The sequence below is a fragment of the Pristiophorus japonicus genome, chromosome 3 (assembly GCF_044704955.1).
Source record: "Pristiophorus japonicus isolate sPriJap1 chromosome 3, sPriJap1.hap1, whole genome shotgun sequence".
Classification (NCBI taxonomy): Eukaryota; Metazoa; Chordata; class Chondrichthyes; family Pristiophoridae; genus Pristiophorus; species Pristiophorus japonicus.
In genome coordinates this window covers 327,027,812-327,041,605 of record NC_091979.1, presented here as the reverse complement: position 1 = coordinate 327,041,605, position 13,794 = coordinate 327,027,812, and the positions used below count along the sequence as shown (strand labels likewise).

The following is a 13,794-nucleotide window of genomic DNA, read 5'->3' as shown; positions in this document are numbered from 1 at the left end:
GGAACAAAGGTAACTGGGATTGCTTATCCACAGATCCCTGAAGGTAGCTGGCCAGTTGGAAAAGTTGGTTAAGAAGTCATATGGAATGGTTGCATTTATTGGCAGAAGCAAGGAACAGAACAGCAAGTGGGTTATGCTAGAACTGTATAAAATTCTGGTTAGGCCACAGCTGGAGTACTGCGTGCAGTTCTAGTCACCGCATTGAAGGAAGGACGTGAATACGCTGGAGAGGGTACAGAGGAGATTTACGTAGATGTTGCCGGGAGTGGAGCAACTTTGCTATGAGGACAGATTGGATAGGATGGGTTTGTTTTCCTTGGAACAGAGGAGGCTGATGGGCGACAGCATTGAGGTTTATAAAAATAGGAGGGGCCTAGATATTGTCGATTGAAAGGTTCTATTTCACAGAGTGGAGTGGTCAACAACCAGGCTGCATAATTTTAAAGTAATTAGTGTAAGGGTTAAATGGGATTTGAAGTGAACATTCTGCATGCAGATGTTTGTGGGGGTCTCAAACTCACTGCCTGAAAGTGTGGTGCAGGCAGAAACACTCACCACATTTAACAAGTTCTTAGATGTGCACATGAAATGCAATAAGTTGCAGGGGTGCACACCTAAAACTGGGCAATTGTAGGCCGGTGCAGATACGATGGGCTTAAATGACTCCTTCCATGCTGTAAACCTCTATGATAATATAATTATCGGTTACGATTACTTTCATGATGCAAAACGTGGCAATCAGATAATTAATGGTGTTTCCAGTGCAGAAGTGTTCGTGCAAGCTGGGGCTCGAACTCAGGAAGCTGAGATGAAGCATCTTATGAGGCTGCTGTTCGGTGTGCAGGGAGCGTTGTCTCGAATGGTGGCATTTTGCAGCCCAGTGAAGGGCGGTAAACCGCTGTTTGATGCTGCATTCTCCGCTTTCCGCCGGCAGCGGCTGATTGGAGAGTGTGGGAGCGGAAGTTTGGGCTTGTCCCGCCCTCAGTCACTCTGGAGCTGGGGAAGAGCGATTATTCGATGGGTTTGTTTGTGGCTTTAATTTTCTGTTGTGAAGCGTGGTGGCGTGGCAGGATCCTTTAATAATCTCTCACAGCTGACCTGAATTCACGGAATGTGCAGCTTTGAGATATTGTTTCTCCAGCGTCAGGGCTGGAAACGGGAGGGAGTGAGAGACACTGTGTAGAATTTGAGTGTGAACAGAACTGTAGAGAGAAATCAGAAAATGGACCAGCATCGTGAGACACTGCACTCTGTTAATATTGAACCAATAATATGAATGATTTAATTTTATCTAATCATTAATTGAACACGTTTGCATAATGTTTCCGCCCGGTTTCGAACCGGGGATCTTTCGCGTGTGAGGCGAACGTGATAACCACTACACTACGGAAACGCTGTGCCAGTAACATTGTTGGGAACATAACCAGAGCTTTAACCTCAACAGCTGCACTGCGCTTCTGGAGCTTGTGTCACGAGAATAGAATGACGGTGCTATATTTAGCAAGGTTGTGAGTGAGGCAGGAATTGATCCCGTGTTTCTCTGCCTTGAAACATAGGAACAGGAGTGGCCATTCCTCAGCAAGTGGTTAGAATCTGGAATACACTGCTCTAAAGGGCGGTGGAGTCAGACTCAATCTTATCTTTCAAAACGGAGCTGGATAAGTATCCGAATGAAAAAAATTGCACAGCTGTGGGTAAATGACAGGGGAGTGAGACTTGTTGAGAGTTGGCATGGGCTCGACGGGCTGCAACCATTCCCTTATTCTTTGATTCTATAAGTTAGTGGCACAGTTAATAGTGTGCATGTCAGCAGAATATTGAAAGGAACATGGATTCAGTCGGCACAACGAGAGGCATCTGATTCAGAAGATTCGGGTGCACGAAAATTCGGGTTTAATGACTTTAAAAGCATAATTTTTGTTTTGTGAAGATTCGGTCGGAGAAATGTTTGGGAAAATAATTTTTTGCTGAAAAGGGCTCAGCACTTCATCTTCTTTTTGGCTGTTCGGGCCACACTGCTTTTCGATGGTATTCTTCCAGAATGTATATTTCCTTTGCTGTTTCACAATAAGCAGTCCCTTGCACTACAGTCTATCTCACTGTTTCCAACGTCTCATGTACATGTTACCAGCAATGAACATTTTGAAGCAGACTTCTAAAGCACAGTATCCAAAATGGTTTATGGATTCAGAGGTAAAGTGCAGAGCACAGCTAAGTTTTTCAATTAAGGACTCTCCTTCAGTTAACATTTCTTTAGTTGTGCAAATGAAGATCATCAGTCAATAAATGATGTTTTCCCATGAAGGCAGGATAACATTTAATGATTATGCATTTTCTAAGTAAAAGCCCATGTGATTCAGGGCGAAGTGGCAAATTGGATCCAAATTTGGCTCAGAGGCAGGAAGCAAAGGGTAATGTTTGATGGGTGTTTTTGTGACTGGAAGGATGTTTCCAGTGGGGTTCCACAGTTTTCAGTGCCAGATCCATTGCTTTTTATGCTATTTATCAATGAATTAAACTTGAATATAGGTGTTATGATTACGAAGTTTTCAGGTGTTATTAAAATAGGCAGTGTGATTGATAATGAAGAAGAAAGCTGGAGACTCCAGGAAGATATCAATCAACTGATCAGGGGGTAGAGCAGTGGCAAATGGAATTTAATCCAGAGATGTGAGAGATCGCGCATTTGTGGAGGGCTAACAAGGAAAGGGAATACACATCAACTGGTATGAAATTGAGAAGTGTAGAGGAACAAAGGTAACTGGGATTGCTTGTCCACAGATCCCTGAAGGTAGCTGGTCAGTTGGAAAAGTTGGTTAAGAAGTCATATGGAATGGTTGCATTTATTGGCAGAAGCAAGGAACAGAACAGCAAGTGGGTTTTGCTAGAACTGTATACAATTCTGGTTAGGCCACAGCTGGAGTACTGCGTGCAGTTCTAGTCACCGCATTGAAGGAAGGACGTGAATACGCTGGAGAGGGTACAGAGGAGATTTACGTAGATGTTGCCGGGAGTGGAGCAACTTTGCTCTGAGGACAGATTGGATAGGATGGGTTTGTTTTCCTTGGAACAGAGGAGGCTGATGGGCGACAGCATTAAGGTGTAAATAAAAAGGAGGGGCCTAGATATTGTTGATTAAAAGGGTCTATTTCGCATAGTGGAGTGGTCAACAACCAGGCTGCATAATTTAAAAGTAATTAGTGTAAGGTTTAAAGGGGATTTGAAGTGAACATTCTGCATGCAGATGTTTGTGGAGGTCTCAAACTCACTGCCTGAAAGTGTGGTGCAGGCAGAAACCCTCACCACATTTAACCAGTTCTTAGATGTGCACATGAAATGCATTAAGGTGCAGGGGTACACACCTAAAACTGGGCATTTGTTGGCCGGTGCAGATACGATGGGCGTAAAGGACTCATTCCATGCTGTAAACCTCTATGATTATATAATTATCGGTTAGGATTACTTTCATGATGCAAAACGTGGCAATCAGATAATTAATGCTGTTTCCAGTGAAGAAGTGTTCGTGCAAGATGGGGCTCGAACTCAGGAAGCTGAGATGAAGCATCTTATGAGGCTGCTGTTCGGAGCACGGGGAGCGTTGTCTGGAACGGTGGCATTTTGCAGCCCAGTGAAGGGCGGTAAACCGCTGTTTGATGCTGCATTCTCCGCTTTCCGCCGGCAGCGGCTGATTGGAGAGTGTGGGAGCGGAAGTTAGGGCTTGTCCCGCCCTCACTCACTCTGGAGCTGAGGAAGAGCGATTAGTCGATGGGTTTGTTTGTGGCTTTAATTTTCTGTTGTGAAGCGTGGTGGCGTGGCAGGATCCTTTAATAATCTCTCACAGCTGACCTGAATGCACGGAATGTGCAGCTTTGAGATATGGTTTCTCCAGCGTCAGGGCTGGAAACGGGAGGGAGTGAGAGACACTGTGTAGAATTTGAGTGTGAACAGAACTGTAGAGAGAAATCAGCAAATGGAACAGCATCGTGAGACACTGCACTCTGTTAACATTGAACAACTAATATGAATGATTTAATTTTATCTTATCATGAATTGAACACGTTTGCATAATGTTTCCGCCCGGTTTCGAACCGGGGACTTTTCGCGTGTTAGGCGAACGTGATAACCACTACACTACGGAAACGCTGTGGCATTAAGATTGTTGGGAACATTACCAGAGCTTTAACCTCAACAGCTGGACGACACTTCTGGAGCTTGTGTCACGAGAATAGAATGACGGTGCTATATTTAGCAAGGTTGTGAGTGTGGCAGGAATTGATCCCGTGTTTCTCTGCCTTTATACATAGGAACAGGAGTGGCCATTCCTCAGCAAGTGGTTAGAATCTGGAATACACTTCTCTAAAGGGCGGTGGAGTCAGACTCAATCTTATCTTTCAAAACGGAGTTGGATAAGTATCCGAATGAAAAAAATTGCACAGCTGTGGGTAAAAGACAGGGGAGTGAGACTTGTTGAGAGTTGGCATGGGCTCGACGGGCAGCATCCATTCCCTTATGCTTTGATTCTATAAGTTAGTGGCACATTTAATAGTGTGCATGTCAGCAGAATATTGAAAGGGACATGGATTCAGTCGGCACAACGAGAGGCATCTGATTCAGAAGATTCCGGTGCATGAAAATTCGGGTTTAATGACTTTAAAAGCATCATTTTTCTTTTGTGAAGATTCGGTCAGAGAAATGTTTGAAAAATAATTTTTTGCTGAAAAGGGCTCAGCACTTCATCTTCTTTTTGGCTGTTAGGGCCACACTTCTTTTCGATGGTATTCTTCCAGAATGTATATTTTCTTTGCTGTTTCACAATAACCAGTCCCTTGCACTGCAGTCTATCTCACTGTTTCCAACCTCTCGTATACATGTTACCAGCAATGAACATTTTGAAGCAGACTTCTAAAGCACAGTGTCCAAAATGGTTTATGGATTCAGAGGTAAAGTGCAGAGCACAGATAAGTTATTCAATTAAGGATTCTCCTTCAGTTAACATTTCTTTAGTTGTGCAAATGAAGATCATCAGTCAATTAATGATGTTTTCCCATGAAGGCAGGATAACATTTAATGATTATGCATTTTCTAAGTAAAAGCCCATGTGATTCAGGGCGAAGTGGCAAATTGGATCCAAATTTGGCTCAGAGGCAGGAAGCAAAAGGTAATGTTTGATGGGTGTTTTTGTGACTGGAAGGATGTTTCCAGTGGGGTTCCACAGTTTTCAGTGCCAGATCCATTGCTTTTTATGGTAGTTATCAATGATCTAAACTTGAATATAGGTGTTATGATTACGAAGTTTTCAGGTGTTATTAAAATAGGCAGTGTGGTTGATAATGAAGAAGAAAGCTGGAGACTCCAGGAAGATATCAATCAACTGATAAGGGGGTAGAGCAGTGGCAAATTGAATTTAATCCAGAGATGTGAGAGATCGCGCATTTGTGGAGGGCTAACAAGGAAAGGGAATACACATCAACTGGTATGACATTGAGAAGTGTAGAGGAACAAAGGTAACTGGGATTGCTTGTCCACAGATCCCTGAAGGTAGCTGACCAGTTGGAAAAGTTGATTAAGAAGTCATATGGAATGGTTGCATTTATTGGCAGAAGCAAGGAACAGAACAGCAAGTGGGTTGTGCTAGAACTGTATAAAATTCTGGTTAGGCCACAGCTGGAGTACTGCGTGCAGTTCTGGTCACCGCATTGAAGGAAGAACGTGAATACGCTGGAGAGGGTACAGAGGAGATTTACGTAGATGTTGCCGGGAGTGGAGCAACTTTGCTATGAGGACAGATTGGATAGGATGGGTTTGTTTTCCTTGGAAAGAGGAGGCTGATGGGCGACCGCATTGAGGTGTATAAAAATAGGAGAGGCCTAGATTTTGTTGATTAAAAGGGTCTATTTCACATAGTGGAGTGGTCAACAACCAGGCTGCATAATTTAAAAGTAATTAGTGTAAGGGTTAAACGGGATTTGAAGTGAACATTCTGCATGCAGATGTTTGTGGGGGTCTCAAACTCACTGCCTGAAAGTGTGGTGCAGGCAGAAACCCTCACCACATTTAACCAGTTCTTAGATGTGCACATGAAATGCAATAAGGTGCAGGGGAACACACCTAAAACTGGGCATTTGTTGGCCGGTGCAGATACGATGGGCGTAAATGACTCCTTCCATGCTGTAAACCTCTATGATTATATAATTATCGGTTAGGATTACTTTCATGATGCAAAACGTGGCAATCAGATAATTAATGCTATTTCCAGTGAAGAAGTGTTCGTGCAAGCTGGGGCTCGAACTCATGAAGCTGAGATGAAACATCTTATGAGGCTGCTGTTCGGAGCACGGGGAGCGTTGTCTGGAACGGTGGCATTTTGCAGCCCAGTGAAGGGCGGTAAACCGCTGTTTGATGCTGCATTCTCCGCTTTCCGCCGGCAGCGGCTGATTGGAGAGTGTGGGAGCGGAAGTTAGGGCTTGTCCCGCCCTCACTCACTCTGGAGCTGAGGAAGAGCGATTAGTCGATGGGTTTGTTTGTGGCTTTAATTTTCTGTTGTGAAGCGTGGTGGCGTGGCAGGATCCTTTAATAATCTCTCACAGCTGACCTGAATGCACGGAATGTGCAGCTTTGAGATATGGTTTCTCCAGCGTCAGGGCTGGAATCGGGAGCGAGTGAGAAACACTGTGTAGAATTTGAGTGTGAACAGAACTGTAGAGAGAAATCAGCAAATGGAACAGCATCGTGAGACACTGCACTCTGTTAACATTGAACCACTAATCTGAATGATTTAATTTTATCTTATAATTAATTGAACACGTTTGCATAATGTTTCCGCCCGGTTTCGAACCGGGGACTTTTCGCGTGTTAGGCGAACGTGATAACCACTACACTACGGAAACGCTGTGGCATTAAGATTGTTGGGAACATAACCAGAGCTTTAACCTCAACAGCTGGACGACACTTCTGGAGCTTGTGTCACGAGAATAGAATGACGGTGCTATATTTAGCAAGGTTGTGAGTGTGGCAGGAATTGATCCCGTGTTTCTCTGCCTTTATACATAGGAACAGGAGTGGCCATTCCTCAGCAAGTGGTTAGAATCTGGAATACACTTCTCTAAAGGGCGGTGGAGTCAGACTCAATCTTATCTTTCAAAACGGAGTTGGATAAGTATCCGAATGAAAAAAATTGCACAGCTGTGGGTAAAAGACAGGGGAGTGAGACTTGTTGAGAGTTGGCATGGGCTCGACGGGCAGCATCCATTCCCTTATGCTTTGATTCTATAAGTTAGTGGCACATTTAATAGTGTGCATGTCAGCAGAATATTGAAAGGGACATGGATTCAGTCGGCACAACGAGAGGCATCTGATTCAGAAGATTCCGGTGCATGAAAATTCGGGTTTAATGACTTTAAAAGCATCATTTTTCTTTTGTGAAGATTCGGTCAGAGAAATGTTTGAAAAATAATTTTTTGCTGAAAAGGGCTCAGCACTTCATCTTCTTTTTGGCTGTTAGGGCCACACTTCTTTTCGATGGTATTCTTCCAGAATGTATATTTTCTTTGCTGTTTCACAATAACCAGTCCCTTGCACTGCAGTCTATCTCACTGTTTCCAACCTCTCGTATACATGTTACCAGCAATGAACATTTTGAAGCAGACTTCTAAAGCACAGTGTCCAAAATGGTTTATGGATTCAGAGGTAAAGTGCAGAGCACAGATAAGTTATTCAATTAAGGATTCTCCTTCAGTTAACATTTCTTTAGTTGTGCAAATGAAGATCATCAGTCAATTAATGATGTTTTCCCATGAAGGCAGGATAACATTTAATGATTATGCATTTTCTAAGTAAAAGCCCATGTGATTCAGGGCGAAGTGGCAAATTGGATCCAAATTTGGCTCAGAGGCAGGAAGCAAAAGGTAATGTTTGATGGGTGTTTTTGTGACTGGAAGGATGTTTCCAGTGGGGTTCCACAGTTTTCAGTGCCAGATCCATTGCTTTTTATGGTAGTTATCAATGATCTAAACTTGAATATAGGTGTTATGATTACGAAGTTTTCAGGTGTTATTAAAATAGGCAGTGTGGTTGATAATGAAGAAGAAAGCTGGAGACTCCAGGAAGATATCAATCAACTGATAAGGGGGTAGAGCAGTGGCAAATTGAATTTAATCCAGAGATGTGAGAGATCGCGCATTTGTGGAGGGCTAACAAGGAAAGGGAATACACATCAACTGGTATGACATTGAGAAGTGTAGAGGAACAAAGGTAACTGGGATTGCTTGTCCACAGATCCCTGAAGGTAGCTGACCAGTTGGAAAAGTTGATTAAGAAGTCATATGGAATGGTTGCATTTATTGGCAGAAGCAAGGAACAGAACAGCAAGTGGGTTGTGCTAGAACTGTATAAAATTCTGGTTAGGCCACAGCTGGAGTACTGCGTGCAGTTCTGGTCACCGCATTGAAGGAAGAACGTGAATACGCTGGAGAAGGTACAGAGGAGATTTACGTAGATGTTGCCGGGAGTGGAGCAACTTTGCTATGAGGACAGATTGGATAGGATGGGTTTGTTTTCCTTGGAAAGAGGAGGCTGATGGGCGACCGCATTGAGGTGTATAAAAATAGGAGAGGCCTAGATTTTGTTGATTAAAAGGGTCTATTTCACATAGTGGAGTGGTCAACAACCAGGCTGCATAATTTAAAAGTAATTAGTGTAAGGGTTAAACGGGATTTGAAGTGAACATTCTGCATGCAGATGTTTGTGGGGGTCTCAAACTCACTGCCTGAAAGTGTGGTGCAGGCAGAAACCCTCACCACATTTAACCAGTTCTTAGATGTGCACATGAAATGCAATAAGGTGCAGGGGAACACACCTAAAACTGGGCATTTGTTGGCCGGTGCAGATACGATGGGCGTAAATGACTCCTTCCATGCTGTAAACCTCTATGATTATATAATTATCGGTTAGGATTACTTTCATGATGCAAAACGTGGCAATCAGATAATTAATGCTATTTCCAGTGAAGAAGTGTTCGTGCAAGCTGGGGCTCGAACTCATGAAGCTGAGATGAAACATCTTATGAGGCTGCTGTTCGGAGCACGGGGAGCGTTGTCTGGAACGGTGGCATTTTGCAGCCCAGTGAAGGGCGGTAAACCGCTGTTTGATGCTGCATTCTCCGCTTTCCGCCGGCAGCGGCTGATTGGAGAGTGTGGGAGCGGAAGTTAGGGCTTGTCCCGCCCTCACTCACTCTGGAGCTGAGGAAGAGCGATTAGTCGATGGGTTTGTTTGTGGCTTTAATTTTCTGTTGTGAAGCGTGGTGGCGTGGCAGGATCCTTTAATAATCTCTCACAGCTGACCTGAATGCACGGAATGTGCAGCTTTGAGATATGGTTTCTCCAGCGTCAGGGCTGGAATCGGGAGCGAGTGAGAAACACTGTGTAGAATTTGAGTGTGAACAGAACTGTAGAGAGAAATCAGCAAATGGAACAGCATCGTGAGACACTGCACTCTGTTAACATTGAACCACTAATCTGAATGATTTAATTTTATCTTATAATTAATTGAACACGTTTGCATAATGTTTCCTCCCGGTTTCGAACCAGGGACCTTTCGCGTGTGAGGCGAACGTGATAACCACTACACTACGGAAATGCTGTGGCAGTAGCATTGTTGGGAACATAACCAGAGCTTTAACCTCAACAGCTGGACTACACTGATGGAGCTTGTGTCACGAGAATAGAATGACGGTGCTATATTTAGCAAGGTTGTGAGTGTGGCAGGAATTGATCCCGTGTTTCTCTGCCTTTATACAGAGGAACAGGAGTGGCCATTCCTCAGCAAGTGGTTAAAATCTGGAATACACTGCTCTAAAGGGCGGTGGAGTCAGACTCATTCTTATCTTTCAAAACGAGTTGGATAAGTATCCGAATGAAAAAAATTGCACAGCTGTGTGTAAATGACAGGGGAGTGAGACTTGTTGAGAGTTGGCATGGGCTCGACGGGCTGCAACCATTCCCTTATTCTTTGATTGTATAAGTTAGTGGCACATTTAATAGTGTGCATGTCAGCAGAATATCGAAAGGGACATGGATTCAGTCGGCACAACGAGAGGCATCTGATTCAGAAGATTTGGGTGCACGAAAATTCGGGTTTAATGACTTTAAAAGCATCATTTTTGTTTTGTGAAGATTCGGTCAGAAAAATGTTTGGGAAAAGAATTTTTTGCTTAAAAGGGCTCAGCACTTCATCTTCTTTTTGGCTGTTAGGGTCACACTTCTTTTCGATGGTATTCTTCCAGAATGTATATTTTCTTTGCTGTTTCACAATAACCAGTCCCTTGCACTACAGTCTATCTCGCTGTTTCCAACGTCCCATGTACATGTTACCAGCAAGGAACATTTTGAAGCAGACTTCTAAAGCACACTGTCCAAAATGGTTTATGGATTCAGAGGTAAAGTGCAGAGCACAGATAAGTTATTCAATTAAGGACTCTCCTTCAGTTAACATTTCTTTAGTTGTGCAAATGAAGATCATCAGTCAATTAATGATGTTTTCCCATGAAGGCAGGATAACATTTAATGATTATGCATTTTCTAAGTAAATGCCCATGTGATTCAGGGCGAAGTGGCATATTGGATCCAAATTTGGCTCAGAGGCAGTAAGCAAAAGGTAATGTTTGATGGGTGTTTTTGTGACTGGAAGGATTATTCCAGTGGGGTTCTGCAGTTTTCAGTGCCAGATCCATTGCTTTTTATGGTATTTATCAATGATCTAAACTTGAATATAGGTGTTATGATTACGAAGTTTTCAGGTGTTATTAAAATAAGCAGTGGGTTGATAATGAAGAAGAAAGCTGGAGCCTACAGGAAGATATCAATCAACTGATAAGTGGGTAGAGCAGTGGCAAATGGAATTTAATCCAGAGATGTGAGAGATCGCGCATTTGTGGAGGGCTAACAAGGAAAGGGAATACACATCAACTGGTATGACATTGAGAAGTGTAGAGGAACAAAGGTAACTGGGATTGCTTGTCCACAGATCCCTGAAGGTAGCTGGCCAGTTGGAAAAGTTGGTTAAGAAGTCATATGGAATGGTTGCATTTATTGGCAGAAGCAAGGAACAGAACAGCAAGTGGTTTATGCTAGAACTGTATAAAATTCTGGTTAGGCCACAGCTGGAGTACTGCGTGCAGTTCTAGTCACCGCATTGAAGGAAGGACGTGAATACGCTGGAGAGGGTACAGAGGAGCTTTACGTAGTTGTTGCCGGCAGTGGAGCAACTTTGCTATGAGGACAGATTGGATAGGATGGGTTTGTTTTCCTTGGAACAGAGGAGGCTGATGGGCGACAGTATTGAGGTGTATAAAAATAGGAAGGGCCTAGATATTGTTGTTTAAAAGGGTCTATTTCACATAGCGGCGTGGTCAACAACCAGGCTGCATAATTTAAAAGTAATTAGTGTAAGGGTTAAAGGGGATTTGAAGTGAACATTCTGCATGCAGATGTTTGTGGGGGTCTCAAACTCACTGCCTGAAAGTGTGGTGCAGGCAGAAACCCTCACCACATTGAACAAGTTCTGAGATGTGCACATGAAATGCAATAAGGTGCAGGGGGACACACCTAAAACTGGGCATTTGTTGGCCGGTGCAGATACGATGGGCTTAAATGACTCCTTCCATGCTGTAAACCTCTATGATTATATAATTATCGGTTTCGATTACTTTCATGATGCAAAACGTGGCATCAGATAATTAATGGTGTTTCCAGTGAAGAAGTGTTCGTGCAAGCTGGGGCTCGAACTCAGGAAGCTGAGATGAAGCATCTTATGAGGTTGCTGTTCGGTGTACGGGGAGCGTTGTCTCGAACGGTGGCATTTTGCAGCCCAGTGAAGGGCGGTAAACCGCTGTTTGATGCTGCATTCTCCGCTTTCCGCCGGCAGCGGCTGATTGGAGAGTGTGGGAGCGGAAGTTAGGGCTTGTCCCTCCCTCACTCATTCTGGAGCTGGGGAAGAGCGATTAGTCGATGGGTTTGTTTGTGGCTTTAGTTTTCTGTTGTGAAGCGTGGTGGCGTGGCAGGATCCTTTAATAAAAGCTCACAGCTGACCTGAATGCACGGAATGTGAAGCTTTGAGATATGGTTTCTCCAGCGTCAGGGCTGGAAACGGGAGGGAGTGAGAGACACTGTGAAGAATTTGAGTGTGAACAGAACGGCAGAGAGAAATCAGCAAATGGACCAGCATCGTGAGACACTGCACTCTGTTAATATTGAACCACTAATATGAATGATTTAATTTTATCTAATCATTAATTGAACACGTTTGCATAATGTTTCCGCCCGGTTTCGAACCGGGGACCTTTCGCGTGTGAGGCGAACGTGATAACCACTACACTACGGAAACGCTGTGGCAGTAGCATTGTTGGGAACATAACCAGAGCTTTAACCTCAACAGCTGGACTACACTTATGGAGCTTGTGTCACGAGAATAGAATGACGGTGCGAAATTTAGCAAGAGCGATAGTGATAGGGGATTCAATTGTGATGGGAATAGATAGGCGTTTCTGCGGCCGCAACCGAGACTCCAGGATGGTATGTTGCCTCCCTGGTGCAAGGGTCAAGGATGTCTCGGAGCGGGTGCAGGACATTCTGAAATGGGAGGGAGAACAGCCAGTTGTCGTGGTGCACATTGGTACCAACGACATAGGGAAAAAAAGGGATGAGGTCCTCCGAAACGAATTTAAGGAGCTAGGAGCTAAATTAAAAAGTAGGACCTCAAAAGTAGTAATCTCGGGATTGCTACCAGTGCCACGTGATAGTCAGAGTAGGAATCGCAGGATAGCGCAGATGAATACGTGGCTTGAGCAGTGTTGCAGCAGGGAGGGATTCAAATTCCTGGGGCATTGGGACCGGTTCTGGGGGAGGTGGGACCAGTACAAACCGGACGGTCTGCACCTGGGCAGGACTGGAACCAATGTCCTCGGGGGAGTGTTTGCTAGTGCTGTTGGGGAGGATTTAAACTAATATGGCAGGGGGATGGGAACCAATGCAGGGAGACAGAGGGAAACAAAAAGGAGCCAAAAGCAAAAGACAGAAAGGAGATGAGGAAAAGTGTAGGGCAGAGAAACCCAAGGCAAAGAACAAAAAGGGCCACTGTACAGCAAAATTCTAAAAGGACAAAGGGTGTTAATAAAACAAGCCTGAAGGCTTTGTGTCTTAATGCAAGGAGTATCCGCAATAAGGTGGATGAATTAATTGTGCAAATAGATGTTAACAAATATGATGTGATTGGGATTACGGAGACGTGGCTCCAGGATGATCAGGGCTGGGAACTCAACATTCAGGGGTATTCAACATTCAGGAAGGATAGAATAAAAGGAAAAGGAGGTGGGGTAGCATTGCTGGTTAAAGAGGAGATTAATGCAATAGTTAGGAAAGACATGAGCTTGGATGATGTGGAATCTATATGGGTAGAGCTGCAGAACACCAAAGGGCAAAAAACGTTAGTAGGAGTTGTGTACAGACCTCCAAACAGTAATAGGGATGTTGGGGAGGGCATCAAACAGGAAATTAGGGGTGCATGCAATAAAGGTGTAGCAGTTATAATGGGTGACTTTAATATGCACATAGATTGGGCTAGCCAAACTGGAAGCAATACGGTGGAGGAGGATTTCCTGGAGTGCATAAGGGATGGTTTTCTAGACCAATATGTTGAGGAACCAACTAGGGGGGAGGCCATCTTAGACTGGGTGTTGTGTAATGAGAGAGGATTAATTAGCAATCTCATTGTGCGAGGCCCCTTGGGGAAGAGTGACCATAA

The 13,794-nt window shown here is 44.0% G+C and overlaps 5 non-coding genes across 5 annotated transcripts; all 5 read right to left on the bottom strand.

Annotated features, from left to right (window-relative positions):
* Positions 1-1,320: 1,320 nt before the first annotated feature.
* On the bottom strand, positions 1,321-1,393 carry trnav-cac (transfer RNA valine (anticodon CAC)). The gene has a single exon. It is a non-coding gene; the product is annotated as a tRNA-Val (tRNA).
* Positions 1,394-4,068: 2,675 nt separating this feature from the next.
* On the bottom strand, positions 4,069-4,141 carry trnav-aac (transfer RNA valine (anticodon AAC)). Its single transcript has one exon. It is a non-coding gene; the product is annotated as a tRNA-Val (tRNA).
* Positions 4,142-6,814: 2,673 nt separating this feature from the next.
* trnav-aac (transfer RNA valine (anticodon AAC)) lies at positions 6,815-6,887 on the bottom strand. The gene has a single exon. It is a non-coding gene; the product is annotated as a tRNA-Val (tRNA).
* A 2,673-nt stretch (positions 6,888-9,560) lies between these two features.
* On the bottom strand, positions 9,561-9,633 carry trnav-cac (transfer RNA valine (anticodon CAC)). Its single transcript has one exon. It is a non-coding gene; the product is annotated as a tRNA-Val (tRNA).
* A 2,672-nt stretch (positions 9,634-12,305) lies between these two features.
* trnav-cac (transfer RNA valine (anticodon CAC)) lies at positions 12,306-12,378 on the bottom strand. The gene has a single exon. It is a non-coding gene; the product is annotated as a tRNA-Val (tRNA).
* Positions 12,379-13,794: the final 1,416 nt, after the last annotated feature.